Source organism: Haematobia irritans, chromosome 1 (assembly GCF_050003625.1).
Source record: "Haematobia irritans isolate KBUSLIRL chromosome 1, ASM5000362v1, whole genome shotgun sequence".
Taxonomy (NCBI): Eukaryota; Metazoa; Arthropoda; class Insecta; order Diptera; family Muscidae; genus Haematobia; species Haematobia irritans.
Window position 1 is genome coordinate 4,802,780 of NC_134397.1, and position 23,889 is coordinate 4,826,668.

A 23,889-nucleotide genomic window follows, 5' to 3' on the forward strand; every position below is an offset into this window, starting at 1 on the left:
CATGTATAATTGCTAAAAACGAACTAAACTTGTTTCTGCTTCCTTCATTGAGCAATGCAGACACTGTCGTAGCCAGTCTAGAGATATCCACATGCAAATATTGGGTATCTTCGGTCTACATGGGACATGATAGGGATATGCCACCCTGTGCCGTTAAGACCTTAGTTGAGGAGTCACTAAAAACAAAGACAAAACTCATTATGGGATGCGATGCAAATGCACATCATAGTATTTGGGGAAGTAGTGATACTAATGCAAGGGGAGAGTCGCTAATAGAGTTTATTTTGCGTACTAACCTGGTAGTTTGCAATAAGGGAGATGCACCAACCTTCGTCACCAGGAACAGACAAGAGGTTTTGGACGTAACGTTGACCTCTCCGGAACTGAATGATAAGATATCTGAGTGGCAAGGTTTGAGGGAACATAGCTTCTCAGATCATCGCTACATCAGTTTCAGATTGGCTGTTCGTACTTCAAAGACCATATTTCCGCCAAATGTTAGGAAAGCTGATTGGAATAGGTATAGGGAATCGTTCAATTTGATGATACCGGAAATGCCGGAGACAAATATGAGCACTGTGCAAGATATCGAACACGCAGTGGAGCGGATTACGAAGGCCTTCAACATTTCACTGAAAGCTGCTTGCCCTAGAGGAAAGCCAAGGGGAAAAAATCGGCCGCCATGGTGGACTACGGAGTTAAGTAATATGAGGAAATCCTGCAGGAAGCTCTTTAACAAAGCAAAGTCCACAAGAGCTCCGGAGGATTGGGACACTTACAAGATGAATCTGAGAGAATATAAACGAGAACTGAGAAGGTCTCAACAAAACTCTTGGGATGATTACTGTAGCAGTATTGAGAATACGTCAGAGGCTTCCAGACTACGGAAGGTACTAGCATCCACTAACACCGCTCCAGGTTTCATTAAAACATCGGAGGGAAATTGGACAACGTCCAGTGAGGAGACGTTGGAGGTACTTTTGGACACACACTTCCCTGGAAATCAGACGGTTGAACCATGTTCCGGCGGTGTAACAGAGGCTCGGCGATCATTTCCTATCGAGGAAATTGTGTCGGAATCTAGAATAAAATGGGCTTTAAATAGCTTTGGACCATTCAAATCCCCCGGACCTGATGGAATTACTCCGGCGGAGTTACAGGCAGTGGCTGAAAGAGTTATCCCCTGGTTGACGGTGATATATAAACAATGTGTAAACTTAGCATATATTCCAGAAAAGTGGAGGGAAACAAACGTCGTCTTCATACCTAAAGCAGGAAAAGCCTCTCACTCGAGTGCGAAGGATTTCCGACCAATCAGCTTATCCTCATTCCTACTTAAGACCCTGGAGAGGATGATAGACATGTATCTTAGAACTAGCGTGGATTCAAGTTTGCTCTCGAAACGACAGCATGCATACTCGAAGGGCAGGTCTACTGAGACCGCATTGCATGAACTGGTCAGCTTTATTGAAAGCTCACTATCTGTCAAAGAATACACAATCGTGGCGTTTCTAGACATCGAAGGGGCGTTCAATAATGTCCATCCGAGCTCGATATTAAATGGACTGACAACTCTGAATGTTGATCCAGGTATACTTAGGCTGTTAGACGAACTTCTAATAAAGAGACGTATTTCAGCCACACTAGGGCAAGCAAACATACAAAGGTATGTGAACAGAGGCACTCCTCAAGGAGGAGTTCTATCACCTCTTCTTTGGAATGTTGCTATAAACAACCTTCTGGTTTCTCTAGAAAAAGAAAGGATAAAAGTGGTGGCATACGCAGATGATGTGGCGCTAGCAGTCAGGGGAAAATTCCCATCCACAATCAGAGATATTATACAGAGAGCTCTCCGGATGACTGAGAAATGGGCGAAAGATAATGGTCTTGGTGTAAATCCAGCAAAGACAGAAATAGTCATGTACTGCAAAGATCGCAAAACTCCCACGGTTAGGCCCATTTCCTTAGGGGGTACTGAAATTCCCTTTGGTGAGTGTGCAAAATACCTTGGCGTTATTTTGGACAGGAAGCTGAATTTTAGGCTTAATATTGAAGAGAGGGCGAGAAAAGCCACGGTAGCTTTGTACTCGTGCAAAAAGGCAATAGGGAAAAAGTGGGGACTAAGACCAAAAATTGTGCATTGGCTATACACGGCAGTGGTTAGACCTATAATGCTATATGGTGTTGTAGTCTGGTGGCCGGCACTTCAGAAACCGACTTGTTTAGATAAAGTTCAGCGTATGGCGAGCTTATGTATCTCAGGCGCATTTAGTAAGACAGGAACAGACTCCCTTAATGTCATGCTACATCTATTGCCTTTAGACATTTTGGCCAAACAGTCAGCTGCAACAACGGCTGTGCGGTTGCGCGAGTTATCGCTGTGGTCGGAAAAAATGTACGGTCATAGTTCGGTCCTCAAAGTAATGCCAGATGTGCCTAACGTAGTGGATTACACCCTGGCAAAACCACTTTTCGACAAAAAGTTTGAAACTCTAATTCCCAACAGTGAGGCGTGGTGTACACAGACCCCGGGGAATAAAAGATATATAGATTTCTATACTGATGGCTCCAAATTGAATGGACAAGTGGGGTTCGGAGTGTATTCTAAAGATCTGGAAATTCGAATAGCGAAAAGATTACCTAATCACTGTAGTGTTTTTCAGGCTGAAATATTGGCAATAAGAGAGGTGGTGAATTGGCTGAGAAGTAATGTTCCAACAAATATTGGCATTAATATATACTCAGACAGTCAACCTGCAATAAAATCCTTGAACTCTGTGTTCCTTAACTCAAAAACGGCCATAGACTGCCGCAAATCTCTCAACGAGATGGCTGAGCAGTACAATATTCACCTAATATGGGTGCCTGGTCATAGGAACATACCGGGGAACTGTGAAGCAGATGTGTTAGCAAGGCTAGGAACTACCTTACATATTCCAGGGGAACTAGAATCTCTTGGTATGCCTCTGGCCACCTGCAAGCTCTTACTGCGTGAGAAGGCTGTTATGATGGCCAATATTCGATGGGAAAGTTGCAAGGGTTGTAACGACACCAAGCAAATATGGCCCCATTTAAACTTAAACCGCACACTAGATATGCTAGTGTTCTCAAGGCGTCAGATAGCACTCCTAATATCTGCTATAACGGGTCGCTGCCTGATAGGCGAATTTGCAAAAACTATAGGTGCGAAGTATAATGACTATTGTATAAGCTGTCATGACGTGGAGGAAAAGGAATCAATTAAACACATCTTGTGTGAGTGTCCTGCTTTTTGTGTAAGGCGTAAGCGAATTTTAGGAGCATATAGCTTTAGATTACTGGCTGACCTGGAAAACGTTAACTTAAGCAGTTTGTTAATGTTTTTGGAGCAATCTGGTTGGTTCCACAAAAGTAAATAATAGAGAAGGTTCAGTGGTTAAGACTAGAAGTGCCCATATGTAATAGGTACTTTTAGTTATATGTGGTATCACAATGGACTGAATAGTCTAAGTGAGCCTGAAATTTAATCGGGCTGCCACTTTAACCTAACCTAACCTACAATGCTAATTCTACTCCCTGTGCAAAATTTCAACTAAATCGGAGCAAAAAATTGGCCTCTGTGGTCATATGAGTGTAAATCGGGCGAAAGCTATATATGGGAGCTATATCTAAATCTGAACCGATTTCAACCAAATTTGGCACGCATAGCTACAATGCTAATTCTACTCCCTGTGCAATATTTCAACCAAATTGGGGTAAAACTCTGGCTTCTGGGACCGTATTAGTCCATATCGGGCGAAAGATATATATGGGAGCTATATCTAAATCTGAACCGATTTCAATAAAATTTGGCACACTTGACTATAGTGCTAATTGTTCTTCTTGTGCAAAATTTTAGGCAAATTAGGGTAAAACTCTGGCTTCTGGGGCCATATAAGTCCATATCGGGCGAAATATATATATGAGAGCTATATCTAAATCTGAACCGATTTCTTCCAAAATCAATAGGGATCTATTCCGAGCCAAAACACATACTTGTGCCAAATTTGAAGTCGATTGGACTAAAACTGCGACCTAGACTTTGATTACAAAATTTGTTCACGGACAGACGGACAGACGGACATCGCTATATCGACTCAGGAGCCCACCCTGAGCATTTTTGCCAAAGACACCATGTGTCTATCTCGTCTCCTTCTGGGTATTGCAAACATATGCACTAACTTATAATACCCTGTTCCACAGTGTGGAGCAGGGTATAATTATGTGAAACATTTAAATCTGAAGCAATTTTAAGGAAACTTCGCAAAAGTTTATTTATGATTTATCGCTCGATATATATGTATTAGAAGTTTAGGAAATTAGAGTAATTTTTACAACTTTTCGACTAAGCAGTGGCGATTTTACAAGGAAAATGTTGGAATTTTGACCATTTTTGTCGAAATCAGAAAAACATATATATGGGAGCTATATCCAAATCTGAACCTATTTTAACCAAATTTGTCACGCATAGTTACAATGCTAATTCTACTCCCTGTGCAAAATTTCAACTAAATCGGAGCAAAAAATTGGCCTCTGTGGTCATATGGGTGTAAATCGGTCGAAAGCTATATATGACAGATATATCCAAATCTGAACCGATTTCAACCAAATTTGGTACGCATAGTTACAATGCTAATTCTACTCCCTGTACAAAATTTCAACTAAATCGGAGTTAAAAATTGGCCTCTGTGGTCATATGAGTGTAAATCGGGCGAAAGCTATATATGGGAGATATATCTAAATCTGAACCGATTTCAACCAAATTTGATACGCATAGTTACAATGCTAATTCTACTCCCTGTGCAAAATTTCAACTAAATCGGAGTTAAAAATTGGCCTCTGTGGTCATATGAGTGTAAATCGGGCGAAAGCTATATATGGGAGATATATCTAAATCTGAACCGATTTGGCTGATATTTTGCAAGTTTTTCGAGATCCATAAAATATTCGGATGTACGGAATTTGAGGAAGATCGGTTGATATACACGCCAATTATGACCAGCTATATCTAAATCTGAACCGATTTTTTCCAAAATCAATAGGGATCGTCTTTGAGCCGAAACAGGACCCTATACAAAATTTTAAGACAATCGGACTAAAACTGCGAGCTGTACTTTGCACACAAAAATACATCAACAGACAGACAGACAGACGGACATCGCTAAATCGACTCAGAATTTATTTCTAAGCCGATCCGTATACTAAAAGGTTGGTCTATGATTACTCCTTCTTGGCGTTACATACAAATGTACAAACTTATTATACCTTGTACCACAGTAGTGGTGAAGGGTATAAAAACGGGTTATAAAAAAAATTACTCAAATGAAGTTCCGGTGCAGTTAAAATAAAGAACATCTTTGGGAGGGCATTTTTGGAAGTTCTTTTACAATTAAGCCTTTTTAATTTTTTTGCTGGGTACCTTAAGAACTTAGATATATTAGGAATATCAGTACATTATATTCCAAATGGCAAGCATTTGAATTCAAAAGCACCAATACACTTTTCTGATGAAGTTTATGCCGTGATTCACTTTTTAATAGGGTTGAGAAGAATTTCCATCCTATTCCGAATACTAAGTAAATTGGATTATAGCTGGGAAATCGGGATTATACTCGACAAAATGAAAAACCTCAAACCAATTGCGTCCAATTAGATTTTTATGAAAATATTATGTATTTCCATTCTGGAATTTTGTTATAGAAAACTTTTCATGGTTATATTCCCTAACAAATACCTCCATTAGTTATAACCCAATATTCACAAAAAGTAATCAAATCAATTCCCATTCACTGCCATTTATGAATCACAGGTGATAATTTTTGGCCACCATATGTATTAGATAGTAGGTAGCACAAAAAAATTCAAAATCATTTAAAAAGGCTTCAAATGTAGCCTTCACCTATTTGATGATGCATTAACACATGGCTTTGAATAATCAATTGCCAGTAATTATTATTTCATTTGCCACATTCAAAATACGTCTGACTAACTATATCCGATAGTCCTAATTGAGCACAGATCAGAGGAGGAATATTTGCTAATGACCTGACTCTACTGTTCTCCAATCACCATCACACAGGTGTCATAAGGCTAATGCAATTAAACAGATAATAATGTCATTAAATGCAAATTGAGATATTTTATGGTATGAAGGAAAAATTGAATATGTCACAAAATGTAATTGAATGAAGAATTATGGACGCTACATGTAAATTTCCTATCTGGGTTAAGAGAGAAGTTTTCTCATTACAATGATGGCAGACCGGTTTGATTTTGTTATCCTGGATCAATTTTTCAACGCTATAAACATTACATTATAGACTTAAATATTTATTAAGGTATAAGCATCGTCCTAAAACCTCCCTGAATTTATAATGAGATCTTTAGGAGATTATAAATCTAAGGCAAGTTGCGTTCAGTAAAAGTTTGAACTACCTTCATAGGAAGACATGAGATCCACGGAACCGTGTAGTCATTCGACAGACTAGAGATTCACCGACGTTACTGATCTGCAATCAAAGGCTACATGACACATGTCCTATGTTCGTTTGTCTTGCTCTACTAATGACACTCCCAACAGAATACTGAATAACTAGATTAAGTCCTTTTGCATTTGTCATCGACAATTTATGTGCATATCGTCATCTCTAAACTCTCATACGGATATTATTTGAAGTATTGAACTATCTAGCTTTGGAAATTAATATGCGATATTAAGATTAAAGATAGCAAAGGATATTGACTGTCAGTTTGCTGGGTTGCCAATTGGCAATAAGTACTTCATCTGACTTTCATAGTGATTTAATAGGTGATAGATGCAATAGATAGCTATGGTAGTTGTGAAATTAAAATGAAAGTATTTAAAATTGTATTCGTAAAGCGTTTAAGGTTTAACATTTACAGGATAAATCTCTGTACAAATCTCTGTATAAACAATTTAATAAAGCAATTTTCTTTAAAATATTATTTAATATAAAAAATTTATTAAAATATTATGCATTAACCATATGCCATTTGTTGGATTTTTCGTATGGTCATATATGCGCTTAAATTTTTTTATAATTATTTTCAACAACTGGAATTAGTCAGTCTGCCTGACTCAATTGCCGATTAATATTTGGAAATCTCCCACCTCTGATGCCATCATCAAACAGTACAACCTTTTTTGCGAGGAAGTTTGCAAAGGATCAAAGTTTCAATACAAATGGGTTGTGATCACAGAGGGTAATATGGTCATATTTAGAAATTGGTTGCTATACATATGTAACCAATTTCAGGCTTTTATTTTTTTAACCGCTCGTCTCACAGCTGACATTTCATTTTATTGTTTACAAGCTTACAAAAGCATCTTGATCTACTCGTAATATGGTACATTTAGAAATAAATCTCGTGATGGAATTCAAGGATGATTGTGTGATTGCTTTATATTTGACTCGGAAAGCACAAGTGACTATCGTTAGAGCATTCTATACTGGAATAAAAAATCTTTTGTTTTTCGTACCATTGCTCCAAAACGTGGACGAAAAAACGGTAACGACACCATATATGATCCGAAACGTAAAGGCCAGATTTGATCGATATCCACAGAAAACTTGCTCGTGAAGTGAAGATATCCTGAGAACGGATGCCAGACATATAGATAAATGAACTTGGACTAAATACTCCATTGGAGTTCCAAAGAGTGTAAGAGCTCACCGGTACTAAAAATAGCTAATATAGTCTGGAAAAAGCCAAGGAGTTGATTCGCTTGCACGAAAGTGGTCAGCAGAAAATCTGCACTTTCGATTTGCCACCAGAAATAAACGCGTCCTAAGGTAATTGTGTCGACCGCCGTAACGGCTGATGGTCGTTTTCGCTCGTAGTCTTCGACGCTGGATCATATATGTAAATATCGAATATTATGGGGAAAATGTCCGAAAGACAATATCGAAGCCCTGGTCAACATTTTTGCGAGAAAAATGTTTGATAGTCCCTATCCAAAAAATAACCTTATGCGCAGAGAAAACCAACAATATTTTTATACCCTCCACCATAGGGCGGGGGTATGTTATATTAACTTTGTCATTTCATTTGTAACACATCGAAATATTGCTCGAAGACCCCATAAAGTAAATATATTCTGGATCGTTGTGAAATTCTGAGTCGATATAAGCATGTCCATCCGTCCATCTGTTGAAATCACGCTAACTTCCAAACGAAACAAGCTATCGACTTGAAACTTGGCATAAGTAGTTGTTATTGATGTAGGTCATATGGTATTGCAAATGGGCCATATCGGACCACTTTTACGTATAGCCCCCATATAAACCGATCGCCAGATTTGGCTTGCGGAGCATTTTGGAGGAGCAAAAAATCGGTCCATATCGGTCCATAATTATTTATAGCCCCCATATAAACCGATCCCCAGATTTGACCTCCGGAGCCTCTTGAAATTTGGTACGTAGTGTTTTTATATGGTCTCTACACCCAGAGAAGGAATATGATCACCTCAAACATGTTTTAAGAGCAAAATGTTATTTTTGGGTGGTGACCATGTAACATGGTTTTCGCAACCATGTTATTTTCTCGGAAATCATGTATCTGATTTCGGCAAGCAGGTTATATTTGACGAGAAAATAACATTTTAGTGACAAACATGTTACATGGTCACCATACAAAAATAACATTTTGCTCTTGAAACATGTTTGAGGTGATCATAATCCTTCTCTGCGTGTAACAACCATTGGGAGCCACCGTAGTGCAATGGTTAGCATGCCCGCCTTGCATACACAAGGTCGTGGTTGCGATTCCTGCTTCAACCGAACAACAAAAAGTTTTTCAGCGGTGGATTATCCCACCTCTGTAATGCTGGTGACATTTCTGAGGGTTTCAAGGCTTCTCTAAGTGGTTTCACTGCAATGTGGAACGCCGTTCGGACACGGCTATAAAAAGCAGGTCCCTTGTCATTGAGCCTAACATGGAATCGGGCAGCACTCAGTGATAAGAGAGAAGTTCACCAATGTGGTATCACAATGGACTGAATAGTCGTGAGCCTGATACATCGGGCTGCCACCTAACCTAACAACCATGCAAAAATTGGTCCATATCGGTCCATAGTTACATATGGACCCCACATAAACCGATCCCCAGATTTGACCCACGGAGCCCGTTGGAGTTAGTATACGATCTCTACACAACCATGTAAAAATTGGTCCATATCGGTCTATACTTTTATATAGCCCCCATATAAATCGATCCCCAGATTTGACCTCCGGAACCTCTTGGAGGAGCAAAATTCATCCGATTCGGTTGAAATTTGGTACATTGCGCTAGTATATGGCCGCTAACAGCCATGCAAAAATTGGTTCATATCGGTCTATAGTTATATATAGCCGATGGTCAATCACACAAAAATTGGTTCATATCGCCAAAAATAATCTACCAAAATTTTATGTCTATAGAAAATTTTGTCAAAATTTTATTTCTATAGAAAATTTTGTCAACATTTTATTGTTATAGAAAATTTTATCAAAATTTTATTTTGAAAGAAAATTTTGTCAAAATTTTATTTCTATAGAAAATTTTGTCAAAATTTTATTTCTATAAAAAATTTTGTCAACATTTTATTGTTATAGAAAATTTTATCAAAATTTTATTTTTAAAGAAAATTTTGTCAAAATTTTATTTCTATAGAAATTTTTGTCAAAGTGAATTATATACCTATTTAATCGGCCTTTTTTTTGTTTAATATATACCTCGTATGAAGTAACTTACAATTTAGAAGACGATGTTAAGAAGTTTCAAGATATCTTGCCATCGTCAAGTGTTACCGCAACCCAAGTAATTCGATTGTGGATGACAGTTCTTAGTAGTAGTTTCTACGCAATAGATGGTGGAGGGTACTTACGGCCGTATATACTTGGTTTTACTTAAATTGTGCTTCGCCCCAGGGCATTAGCCGATTTAAATTATAAGCCAGGAGATTTTGTAGAAGTCTAAACAATGTTGGGAATATAAACTTTTATATCTACAACCCAACAAACGGGAAGGATTTGATATAGTATCGAAAATGTGGATCCACAAATTGGTGTAGGGTATGAAATAGTCGGCCACGCCCCACATTAGATTTTCCTTACTTGTTTTTCTTTGGATGTGGGGGGTACCTATGACGTTTTGTACGCAAGTCGGACATTCCAACCCTTCGATCATAGGTTAGGTTAGGTGGCAGCCCGATGTATCAGGCTCACTTAGACTATTCAGTCCATTGTGATACCAAATTGGTGAACTTCTATCTTATCACTGAGTGCTGCCCGATTCCATGTTAAGCTCAATGACAAGGTACCTCCTATTTATAGCCGAACGGCGTTCCACATTGCAGTGAAACCACTTAGAGAAGCTTTGAAACCCTCAGAAATGTCACCAGCATTACTGAGGTGGGATAATACACCGCTGAAAATATTTTTGGTGTTCGGTCGAAGCAGGAATCGAACCCACGACCTTGTGTATGCAAGGCGGGCATGCTAACCATTGCACCACGGTGGCTCCCACCCTTCGATCATAGTGGCTCTTAGTTTTATCTAGCAGCCGCTATATGTTTGTGACATAACATACTATAGTGAATATATTTTCTTGAGTGAAAATAAAAAACAAGTATATACAGCCGTAAGTTCGGCCAGGGCGAAGCTTATGTACCCTCCATCATGGATTGCGTAGAAACTTCATCTAAACACTGCCATCCACAATCGAATTACTTAAGGTGCGGTAACGCTTGCCGATGGCAAGGTAGTCCATACGTGGTATATATTAAATCAAAAAAGATCGATCCAATACGTATATAATTCAGTTTGACAAAGTAGACATAAAATGTTGACAAAATTTTCTACAGAAATAAAATTTTAACAAAATTTTCTATAGAAATAAAATTTTCACAAAATTTTCTATAGAAATAAAAATTTTGACAAAATTTTCTATAGAAAGAACATTTTGACAAAAATTTCTACAGAAATAAAATTTTAACAAAATTTTCTATAGAAATAAACTTTTGACAAAATTTTCTATAGAAATAAAATCTTGGTAGATTATTGTTGGCTCGAGTGGCAACCATGAATTTGAACCGAATAAAATTTGAACAAAATCTTCTATAGAAATAAAATTTTGACAAAATTTTCTATAGAAATAAAATTTTGACAATGATGAAAATTTTATTATGAACCGAATAAAATTTTAACAAAATTTTCTCTAGAAATAAAATTTTGACAAAATTTTCTATAGAAATAAAATTTTGGTACATTATTTTTGGCTCTAGTGGCAACCATGATTATGAACCGATATGGACCAATTTTTGTGTGATTGGGCCAATTTTGGTATGGTTGTTGGCGACCATATACTAACACCATGTACCAAATTTCAGCCTGATCGGATGAAATTTGCTTCTTTTAGAGCAATCGCAAGCCAAATTTGGGGGTCCGTTTATATGGGGGCTATACGTAAAAGTGTACCGATATGGACCAATTTTTGCATAGTTGTTAGAGACCATATACTAACACCATGTACCAAATTTTAGCTGGATCGGATGAAATTTGCTTCTCTTAGAGCAATCGCAAGCCAAATTTGGGGGTCCGTTTATATGGGGGCTATACGTAAAAGTGGACCGATATGGCCCATTTGCAATACCATCCGATCTACATCAATAACAACTACTTGTTATATAGCTTGTTTCGTTCGGAAGTTAGCGTGATTTCAACAGACGGACGGACGGACGGACATGCTCAGATCGACTCAGAATTTCACCACGACCCAGAATGTATATACCTTATAGGGTCTTAGAGCAATATTTCGATGTGTTACAAACGGAGTGACAAAGTTAATATACCCCCATCCTATGGTGGAGGGTATAAAAAAACAACAGCTTCCTTGGGTATTTTGTAATTAATCATTTTCTTAAGTTTTTCCATATACATATTGGTAGACGGGAAAACATTTCTGATGGTATACGACCATGCTAATATATAGAAAACATAGACGATTTAAATATTTCTTGGAATAGTTGGTTAAAAATAAATAAAAGTGTAAAAATACTTATGGAATTTTTTAAAGAATTTAAGGAGAAATCCTCCTTAAAATTTGACATAAATCTTTGTAAAAAAATTGTTATATTTTTCATATATTTTGTTCTAATATTTTGTCACTTATGTCGAAAACTAAAGATGATAGTCCAAATATTAAATAAATAAATTTAACAATTAATCAAAATTCTAATTTTTTTTTATTAAAATCAAAATAAAATGAAAACATTCTATGTAATCAAATTAAAAATTTGAAATTAAAACAAGGAAAAGTTTATGTTGTTATAGTATTTTTTACTTGTTTGTATAATAATGAAAAAATAGAAAACATTTGATTTGCTCATTTTGCAAACGATTTTTAGTTTATATTTTATGAAACTCGACCCTGAAGTTCATTGTACATTGCGGTCTTTGTAACGGGTTAACCGGTATCAGTTTTGGACACTCTATCAATACATGTATATTTCAGTACAAATTTCCGTACAAAATAGAACATCTATTTATTTGGATAAAATCGATTATAAAATAACTTGCCATTAATATAAAATTATATATTAAATGGAAAATAATTATTCAAGCTTGAGATCGTAGCTTGAATAATTATTTTCTATTTAATAAAAAAAAAGAAAGATCGAATAAAATAAAAATTTCTAAATAATCTTATATATTTAAATCTAAATTGTTATTTATCAGGATAAGTTCCTTGTTAGTTTTTGCTATTTAATGAAATCTCATATACATAATATCGATTTAGTATTCATTAGATTTTGTTCATAGTGTAGGTCTTGCCCATCATTAAAATTTTCCCACTTGCTCTATTTAGATTTTCCTCATCTTTTGACTCATTCGCAACTAAAACTTGTATATATATGCCTGCAGATATATGATACATTTTATTCACTACGGCTTCTGATTTCATTCTACACATACATAGCAATAAGTATGAGTAATCATCTGTTTTCGCAACAAATTCTTGGTTCACAATAAAATTTTACTCGTATACTATTTTGTGCGTACCGGTTTTTTTTTTTTTAACACAACATAAATTAGTGCCAATTTTTGGTTGTAGATGCGTATGGGTATGGGCGAAGGGATAAATAATTTTTGAAATAAAATTTTATTTGAGAAAAATCTTCCGTTTTTTATTCTACATATATAATAAATATGATTTTCATATGCAGGAGATTCTTTTTCCTTATGCCCAAAGTGTGCACAATAAATATAAATCAAATATGACCACATTAAGAATACCACCATTATGTAGTAACTGTCACAAAATTTCTTTGACGAATAGGTCATAAAATGATAATAAATATGAAGCTTCTTTCAAAAGCGAACGAGGGGAACAATAAATATATGAAAATAAAAAAAATAAAAAATGATAAAAAATCAATGTATCGATATTTCTGAAATCAATATTGCATGAAATATTACTTAAGTACACCAAAAAAAAAAAAAACAATATTTTCGTTTTCATAATAAATTTTATGTTTAGAAGTTATTTTTCGTAAGGTAATACACTGAAAAGATATTTTGACTTAATTTGGCACATTAAGCAATATATATTGCTAATGTTAACTTTGCAGAATATTAAGGAAGATTTGTCTTAAAATCCACACTCCAACTAATTTATTATTCGTTTAAAATTCTCTTTCTTTTTTTTTTGGGATTTACAAATATACAATATTAGTTCTAGAATTTTAGACTTGATGATATTGCATCCGGAATTTAAAGACTTTGAAATCTTTTTTATAAAAATTATTATAGTTAGAAGAAAACTTTCTGCAAACATAATAATTCCATGAACTAATATAAAGTTAAATTGGCTTTAGTAAAATAGAGATTTCACTTTTTGTGTGTGGTGGAAACCTAAATATTTATAAATTTAAATTGGCTTCTTAATATCAACTACCCTTAAAGTATATATAACAAGTAAGGAAAGTCTAAAGTCGGGCGGGGCCGACTATATTATACCCGCACCACTTTGTAGATCTAAATTGTCGATACCATATCACATCCGTAAAATGTGTTGGGGGCTATATATAAAGATTTGTCCCAAATACATACATTTAAATATCACTCGATTTGGACAGAATTTGAAAGACTTCTACAAAATCTATAGACTCAAAATTTAAGTTGGCTAATGCACTAGGGTGGAACACAATGTTAGTAAAAAAAATATGGGAAACATTTAAATCTGAAGCAATTTTAAGGAAACTTCGCAAAAGTTTATTTATGATTTATCGCTCGATATATATGTATTAGAAGTTTAGGAAAATTAGAGCCATTTTTACAACTTTTCGACTAAGCAGTGGCGATTTAACAAGGAAAATGTTGGTATTTTGACCATTTTTGTCGAAATCAGAAAAACATATATATGGGAGCTATATCTAAATCTGAACCGATTTCAACCAAATTTGGCACGCATAGCTACAATGCTAATTCTACTCCTTGTGCACAATTTCATCTAAATCGGAGCAAAAAATTGGCCTCTGTGGTCATATGAGTGTAAATCGGCCGAAAGCTATATATGGGAGCTATATATAAATCTGAACCGATTTCAATCAAATTTGGCACGCATAGCTACAATGCTAAATCTACACCCTGTGCAAAATTTCAACCAAATTGGGCCAAAACTCTGGCTATTAGAACCATATTAGTCCATATCGTGCGAAAGATATATATGGGAGCTATATCTAAATCTGAACCGATTTCAATCAAATTTTGCACACTTAACTGCACTACTAATTGTACTCCTAGTGCAAAATTTCCAACAAATTGGGCCAAAACTCTGGCTTCTAGGACCATATTAGTCCATATCGGGCGAAAGATATATATGGGAGCTATATCAAAATCTGAATCGATTTCAACCAAATTTGGCACGCATAGCTACAATGCTAAATCTACTCCCTGTGCAAAATTTAAACCAAATTGGGCCAAAACTCTGGCTTTAGGACCATATTAGTCCATATCGGGCGAAAGATATATATGGGAGCTATATCTAAATCTGAACCGATTTCAATCAAATTATGCACACTTGACTATACGATTAAGTGTTATGTTTGTACAACATTTCAAGCAAATCGGTATAAAACTCTGGCTGCTGGGTCCATATTAGTGCATGTCGGGCGAAAGATATATATGGGAGCTATATCTAAATCTGAACCGATTTCTTCCAAAATCAATAGGAACATGTGCTAAATTTGAAGGCGATTGGACTTAAATTGCAACCTAGACTTTGATCACAAAAATGTGTTCACAGACAGACGGACGGACGGACGGACGGACAGACGGACATGGTTATATCGACTCAGGGACCCACCCTGAGCATTATTGCCAAAGACACCATGTGTCTATCTCGTCTCCTTCTGGGTGTTACAAACATATGCACTAACTTATAATACCCTGTTCCACAGTGTGGCGCAGGGTATAAAAATTTACATCCCATACATTTCCCAAGAGTAATGATTAGAAACATTCTTTAAAGTACACCTTTACCTCGATTTGCGTCGTTTCGTTTTGCGTTGTTTTGACGTTGCGTCGCTGTTGAATTAGTACTAGTTTTAACTTTGCGTTGTTAGATTTTCAAAGTTGCATTATGATCTATCTCCAATCTCCAATAGTTTGCCATAGAAACTCATAATTGACTTTGCATTGTGTTTTTTTGTAACGTATCTGCGACGCAAAGCTAGGTCTAGGTGTATTAGCAACATCCTTAAATCTGGCTATGTTTATTTTCAATATAGCTTAGACTTGTTTTCTTAAATTTTTATTAAACATTTTTGGATGAATCCTTTCTATTTTAATAAATGACTTTTAATTGTTTACTTGAAAAATATTTTCATTTTGAATTCAGCGTTTATTATCTCCAACTATATCTATATGGGGTCATTAATTCAATTTTATTAGAGTACACTTTTGTTGTTTACTATTTATTTTTTCCGCCTTTAAAATAATCATAAATTTTAATATCAAACATTTTAAAATTGTTAACGCAGAGCTCTCTAGCTAGCTGTGTGACCCAGAAAAACGAAAAATGCCAAAAAAGAAAAACATTTCATAAGACTTTTGACGTTCGTACGTTTGCTTCTTGGACCATCCAAAAATAACATTTCTCGGAAGCACGTCAATAGGGTTGTTGTTTTTGCTATGTATGCATGTGTGTGAATTTTGATCGATTATAAATATGCATAATGACGTTTCGTTTTTTTCTTTCTTGATTTCTTATCGTTGTCGAAAGATTTATTTATGAAAGAGCACCACTCTATTTTGGTGTGAAAGAAAAACATATTTGTACAAGGTTTATTGACTACAAATAAAAGAGTGCTGTTCCGAAAGAGGTAATAAAAAGCATTGAAATAAACATCACAGCATGAAAAAATAATTAAGGAAAGACCAAAGAATGCGAGAGGGGCAATGTGAATGCAAGCGCCAACGCCTACATTGAATAATCGAAAATAGGGAAATCTCATATATGGGAGCTACTCCCTCGCCAGGAAGCAACACAGAAATAAATACACCAACATATTTTCAATTAAATTTTTAAAAATATTGAATTTAAAATTTAATTGACACTACTAAATTTTATATTGGAAGAAACAAACAAATCCCAATACCTTTCATTTAAGTACCAACAACAATAAAATCGGGCATTTCTAACTCGAGATCTAATTTGTTTAGGGGAAAAAAGAGCGAAAAAAAACTAAAAATAATGGGATATCCCAAAAACTGTTTTTTTTTTCGAATTCAGCAGATCAAAATACATAAGAAAAGTCAGATCTCATCAAATGTATATGAAAAAAAAAAAAATATTTTGTCAGCTGGTGTTATTAGTGTTACACACCTATTTTTTTTTAATTTTTAGATAAATTAATTTTCCATTGGAAAAAATTAGTTTTCCTGTGTATAGCAAAATTTAAAAATGATTAGAAATTAAAAAAAGAATGGGTGACATTTTAATTAAAAACTAATAGAGTCAATTCGATGTCTACATTCCAAAGTACGCAAAGTCTAAAAATTGATTTTTACAGGAAACAAGTTCAAAGTTTTGTTTTTTGAAATTTCTCAAAACCCCTATAAGATAGTAATTCCTTTATTTTCGGCATTAAAATGATATTTTTTATAATTGTTTTTTTTTTTTTTTGTATGTACGAACTCAAAATAGTGATAATAGAACATCGCTAAAAAAGACTTAGACAACTTTAGACCGAACAAAGATTTTTGCCCTTTTGGGATTGAACATTTTTTAAAACTTTAGTCACAGCCTAAGTACAATATTAACCATAATAACTTTTGATAGAAATGTCCAATAAATTCGAACTTTTGACAGGATGCCATTCACATCAATCCGAATAAAAAAACAGCGAACCCCATCAAAACATGCTAAGTCGACTTAGCGTACTCTGGAATGAGGGCATCGAATTAAATTTGTCATTGAAAAAAAAAGTCTGTGCATATTTATATTAGAAAAAAATAGTTCTTTGAAATTTTGAAAAGTTAGGGCTGAGGTTTAACAAATCAACACAGTAAAAGTCCGGGATTGGTCGGTGGGAAATTTGTAGGTCCGCGCTTTATTCTACACTGAAAAAAATTTACGTGACATTAAAGATTACGCAACCTCAATTTTTGGATGCGCATTTGACACACTTTTAAGGACAAATTTCTTTAAAATAATGAAATTTTAATTAAAATAAAGTTTATAATCGTTGCTTCAAAAATTGTTTCATTAAATGTAGGACAAACATTTAGAAAATTTGCGTCCCTTCGGTAAAGTTGCATGTCTTTAAACTAAGGCAAATTTTCCTTAAAGTAAAGAAACACGTTTTTAATGTAAAGAAATTGTCCTTAAATTAACTGAAATATTGAATCTTTAGATTTAAGATAAAAACGCTTCAAATGTAGGCTAAGACTTATTTTGAGGATTTAGCATCTTTGGTTTAAAGGTTTTTTTTTGGAATTAAGAAAATATTTTTTACTTCGAAGTATCCGTCATAATTTGGATTTTTAAACTGTCATTTATTTGTATGTGAATAGCTTTACTAATACTCTGAAAAAATATAATGAAAATTCGGTAAATGAGATCTGAATCCTAATTTTAATTTGATTGATCTTAGATTTAAGGCCAGATAGGTCGCTAAAAAAATTTCCTTATTTAAAAAAACCCGCATCTTTGGCTTGGAATCAATACCAAAATCCTTAAAGGAAGGTCAAAATCTTTGAATCCAAGTAAACTCTTTTTTTTTAGTGTAGATATATTTTCTTTATACGCTCAAAACAAAGTTTACTTAGATTCAAGGAATTTAACCTTTCCTTAAGGACTTTGGTATTGATTCCGAGCCACAGATGCTGCTTCTATGAAATAAAGACATTTTATTCAGGATGCTATATAAGCAACAAAATCCTGGACTATGTAATGGCTAATGGAGACGGGCCAACAGTCCAGATAAAAAGCTTCTTAATGTTGAGGTTTGCGTCAGAGACTTGTGCAAAGATGCTGCGGGAAATACTGGATGAAATTCCACCTCATAGGGGAAGAGTCAATCAGAAACTGACGATAAAATGCGATATTCCACAATTGACAAAGACAAAACAAGGCGTTCTATGTGACTAGAATTCTATTTTTCAAGATGGGCAAAACAAGGGTTGCCGGGAAGCTTCCCGAGGAGTCTACCAAGAAAGGCACTGAGGAAAAGCCGCAGGACCGAGATCGACGGCAATGGTACATCGGGGATGCGAGGAATCATCCCAGGATATACCCAAATCGGGACTAATGGGAAACTAGGGATACGATCAGCAACCCATTGAATTCTCCAAAAAGGAAACATGGGCAGGCGGGAAAGTCAGAAATCTGGGCCGAGGAGAACGGGAAAGGCGATCATTCGCCCAAAGAATTATCCAAAGAGGAAACTGAGGATAGCTCAAAAGAATAGAAATCTGGGTCGAGGAAAACACGGGGAGGCGATGAACCCATAGAACCTCGGAAATATACCCTAATGCAGAAACGATGATCCAAAAACATGCAGATTAGCCTCCACCGGGCGAAATGGCAACTAACGCTCTAAAGGAAAAAAAAAATAATAAAATATAATATAATAATAAAATCGTGGGATTCTTTCTTATTATACCCTCCACCATAGGATGGGGGTATATTAACTTTGTCATTCCGTTTGTAACACATCGAAATATTGCTCTAAGACCCCATAAAGTATATATATTCTGGGTCGTGGTAAAATTCTGAGTCGATCTGAGCATGTCCGTCCGTCCGTCCGTCCGTCTGTTGAAATCCGACCGAAACATGCTATCGTCTTGAAACTTGGCTCAAGTAGTTGTTATTGATGTAGGTCAGATGGTATTGAAAATGGGCCATATCGGTCCACTTTTACGTATAGCCCCCATATAAACGGACCCCCAAATTTGGCTTTCGAGGCCTCTAAGAGAAGCAAGTTTCATCCGATCCGGCTGAAATTTGGTACATGGTGTCGGAATATGATCTCTAACAACCATACAAATATTGGTCCACATCGGTTCATAATTATATATAGCCCCCATATAAACGGACCCCCAAATTTGGCTTTCGAGGCCTCTAAGAGAAGCAAATTTCATCCGATCCGTCTGAAATTTGGTACATGGTGTTGGTATATGTTCTCCAATGACCATGCCAAAATTGGTCCACATCGGTCCATAATCATATATAGCCCCCATATAAACCGATCCCCAGATTTGACCTCCGGAGCCTCTTAGAGGAGCAAAAGTCATCCGATCGGATTGAAATTTGGTACATGGTGTTAGTATTTTGTCTCTAACAACCATGCCAAAATTGGTTCTTATCGGTCCATAATTATATATAGCCCCCATATAAGCCGATCCCCAGATTTGACCTCCGGAGCCTCCTAGAGGAGCAAAATTCATCCGATCCGGTTGAAATTGGGTACGTGGTGTTAGTATATGGTCTCTAACAACCATGCAAGGATTGGTCCATATCGGTCCATAATTATATATAGCCCCCATATAAATCGATCCCCAGATTTGTCCTCCGGAGCCTCTTGGAGGAGCAAAATTCATCCGATCCGGTTGAAATTTGCAACGTGGTGTTAATATAAGGCCGCTAATAACCATGCCAAAATTGGTCCATATCGGTCTATAGTTATATATAGGCGATCCCCAATCACACAAAAAGTGGTCCTTATCGGTTCATAATCATGGTTGCCACTCGAGCCAAAAATAATCTACCAAAATTTTATTTTTATAGAAAACATTGTCAAAATGTTATTTCTATAGAAAATTTTGTCAAAATTTTTTTCCTATAGGAAATTTTGTCAAAATTTTATTTCTATAGAACATTTTGTCAAAATTTTATTTCTGTTGAAAATTTTGTCAAAATTTTATTTCTATAGAAAATTTTGTCAGAATTTCATTTCTATAGAAAATTTTACCCAAATTTTATTTCTATAGAAAATTTTTTCTAAATTTTACTTCTATAGAAAATGTTGTCAAAATTTTATTTTGTCAAAATTTTATTTCTATAGAAACTTTAAACTTAATTATATACGTATTTAATCGGCCTTTTTTAGTTTAATATATACCACGTATGGACTATGTGGTATATATTACGGTGTTAGGAAGTTTTAAGATACCTTGCCATCGGCAAGTGTTACTGCAACCCAAGTAATTCGATTGTAGATGACAGTCTTCAGTAGAAGTTTCTACGCAATCCATGGTGGAGGGTACATAAGCTTCGGCCTGGCCGAACTTACGGCCGTATATACTTGTTTACATGAGATCAGATTTTTTGCGAACTAAATTGTATTCGTCTCTTTGAAAAATAAAAAACAAATAAAAACCACAAAAACAAAATCCGATCTCTACTTTACGAAAGGACAGGCACATAGGTCTGCTTAGACTCATACACTGGTGACCATAAAATGTAGGTTAAAGCCCGATTAACTGCCTGTTCATGAAACACAAAATCGACTCGACACGAATCGTTCGTCTAGATTGAAACTAAAATAACTTTTGATATATTTGCTAGAAAATCCTGAAATTTGTCATGAACACAGACTCTGATTTTCGAGATATCAATATGGGATTTTTGACGATTCGTTCGTCTCGAGGCAAACGCAAATTCTACAAACAGGCAGTAAGTTTTAGGCTCATTTAGACTATTCAGTCCATTGTGAACACATTTTCATACAGGCCGAATGAGAGGTAGCTCTTGCCAAATTGGAATAATTTGTATTGTATTGTATATTTATGGAGAGTTACTTAGCGCTACATTATAATAAAATTGGATTTATTCATTAAAACAATATTGTAGTGAGAACTAAGATTTATTGTCCTTAAAATTCGAATACAAGTTTTGCTTAGCGCATTTTTCTGCTATAAAGCTTTTATCCTTGAAATTAGATAACATTTTGTTTTTCTTTCATGGCATACTGAGTACAGCCTTCCGTATTATTGTACCGTATTATTTTTTGTGTAGGGACCGATGAGAAATGGGCGATCTGTCTATAATTGAATAAATTGAGTTGTTGATAATATTTTCGATTGATGTAAATTTCTGTTATAAAAATTTCTAATGGCTTGCTTGTTTTCTCTTTCAGATTGTTAAGAATTTTGGCACAATATTTACTGGCATGACAATACAGGATGACATTTTTTTCTTTTTTACGATTAAAGTCCATTAAATTCAAGTCATTAAACCAAAAATATAGATGATGTGATCGGTGTAACTTGAACAAGTTGATTAATTTGATTTTCGAGGTACATGATAGTGTTAGAGAAAACAATTCAAATTAAATGGCATATTAATCATTAAAGAAATTTGTATTTTTTATTTTTTGTAAATATTTTTTTATTATTTTTCTTTTTGATTATTTATTATTTTTGTTTTAAAAAATTTTCCTTTTTATAGCACACAAATGAACTCACAGGTTTTCTTTCTATATTTATTTTTATCAAATATTTAACAAGTATTTGCATAAAAATCACAGATAAAATATTCCTTTGATTTGTTTTTATATTTGTTTTGTTTTTTTATACAATAATATTTATTTTTGTTTTAAGTATCAATAAACGACTATTTCTCTTACGATTCATTACACATCGTATCTGCTATGATAATAGTGAAAGTGATGTGTGCGTGTGTGTGTGTGTGTATGGAAATGCATTCTATCTGTGTACATAACTCATTTGTAAACACTTCACTCACATACACACAATATTTGCCTATGCTTTCAGTGCTATGTGACGTTTCTTTTGAAGAGATTTGTTTTATGCTTTTTTCGTTCTACGTATAAAAAAAGCTTTTCAAATAAACATAATTCATATTTCCTCATTTTTGTTTTTATTCCAAAGTATTCTGTATCACATTCATAGGGATTTCCGTGTTTATTTTTCACTCTTGATGATGTGCAATAGGAAAATGGATCAGATATTCTCGTGTGTTTCTGTGTGTGTGTGTGGACTTATGTTTATTTGCAAGTGCATTTGAATGCAATAAAATATTGCAGTCATAAATTTTATTCGTTGCAAATTAACAAATGACTTTTATTTGGTTTTATCACTTTGGTGACATATTTATTTTAATTTTATTTTATTATTTTATTTTTTTTTTGCTCACTCTCAAAAAAACATTTTCACTTTACTTTTTTCTTTAATGTAGATGACTATGTTACTTGTTTGTATATATAATGTATTTTTTTTTTTGTTTAATTTATTTATATTTTTGTCAACACTAAAATATAGTGACACTCTAGAGCGCGTGTGTTTGTTTGAGTGCGTGAGAGTATGCGTTTGCACTCATTTAATATTTTATTTTTAACTTTTTGAAGGGGGAGAGTTCCTTCATTTCTTCATATGACCACAATTTTATTTTGTGTTTCATTTTTTTTTTTGATATTTTTTAGATTTTCAATTTTCTTGTTTCTTATGCTTATAGCATACACACGAAATTTCTTTCCGTTGACGTTGTTTTACTCTCGCCGTTTCAATCTCAACTGAAAGGTGTTGTGATCTTTCGTTAGTCTTGGGAGAAAATAAAGGATCATGTGTGTTTGATTGGTGAGAACTTAAGAACATAAATGTTTGTGGAGAACTTTGTAGTTCTGTGAGATTTTTTAGCGAAATATTTCTTAATGTAAGAGAAATCATGTGTAAAATTTTCTCTTAACTACAATGCAAATCTAAGGAAAATTATTATATTTATAATGCAGAAGTTTAATAGTGGCCGTGGATTTCTGGGAATAGTGAAAGTAGGTTCCTGGTAATACTGACCAAAGATTATAGATTTGAGGAAGATGGGAGATTGGCTTGCGTCATACCAAATGTTGCATTTACCAGATTAGTTTAATACATGTTTGTAATCTTTTAGTTGTTTTTATTTTTTAAATGAAAAATTTAATTTTCTTAATGAAACAATGTTAAATTTCAGGCAACAACAAAAAAAATACGTTTTCCCCTTTATGGAAATTTATTCCCTTTTTATTTGTATTTTAATGCTATGTCAATACTTGTCGTATACGCGTTTAGTTCGAGTATTAAACTAATGTGGTAAATGATTTGATGTGCTCAGTAGTCAATCTCCTCTCCTTGCTCTTCTATAATCTTTGATACTGACAGTGGGTTCCTGAGAATTTGCTAAATTGTTCCTTAAATAAAGAAATTAAAATTCAAAAATTTTATAAGTTCATAAATTTTATTTTTTTCCAGCCATTTTTTAAACTTTACTCAATCAAATGACCTTAAAATGTGAAGTGGACTCTAAACACATTTCCATACAGGTCAACGAATAAGAGGTAGATCTTGCCAAATTTACAAAAAATATGTACAC

The 23,889-nt window shown here is 34.6% G+C and overlaps 1 protein-coding gene across 3 annotated transcripts in view; it reads right to left on the reverse strand.

The window, feature by feature from the left end:
- Nucleotides 1-23,037, reverse strand: part of Nlg1 (Neuroligin 1) — a 280,296-nt gene extending 257,259 nt beyond the window's left edge. For 2 of the 3 annotated variants that reach the window (XM_075289018.1, XM_075289017.1), the window contains exon 1: nucleotides 22,706-23,037. The gene's annotated coding sequence lies outside the window, so the exon portion shown is untranslated. The remainder of the gene's footprint in view (nucleotides 1-22,705) is intronic. The other variant, XM_075289019.1, reaches the window with a different exon arrangement.
- Between the last annotated feature and the right edge of the window lie 852 nt (nucleotides 23,038-23,889).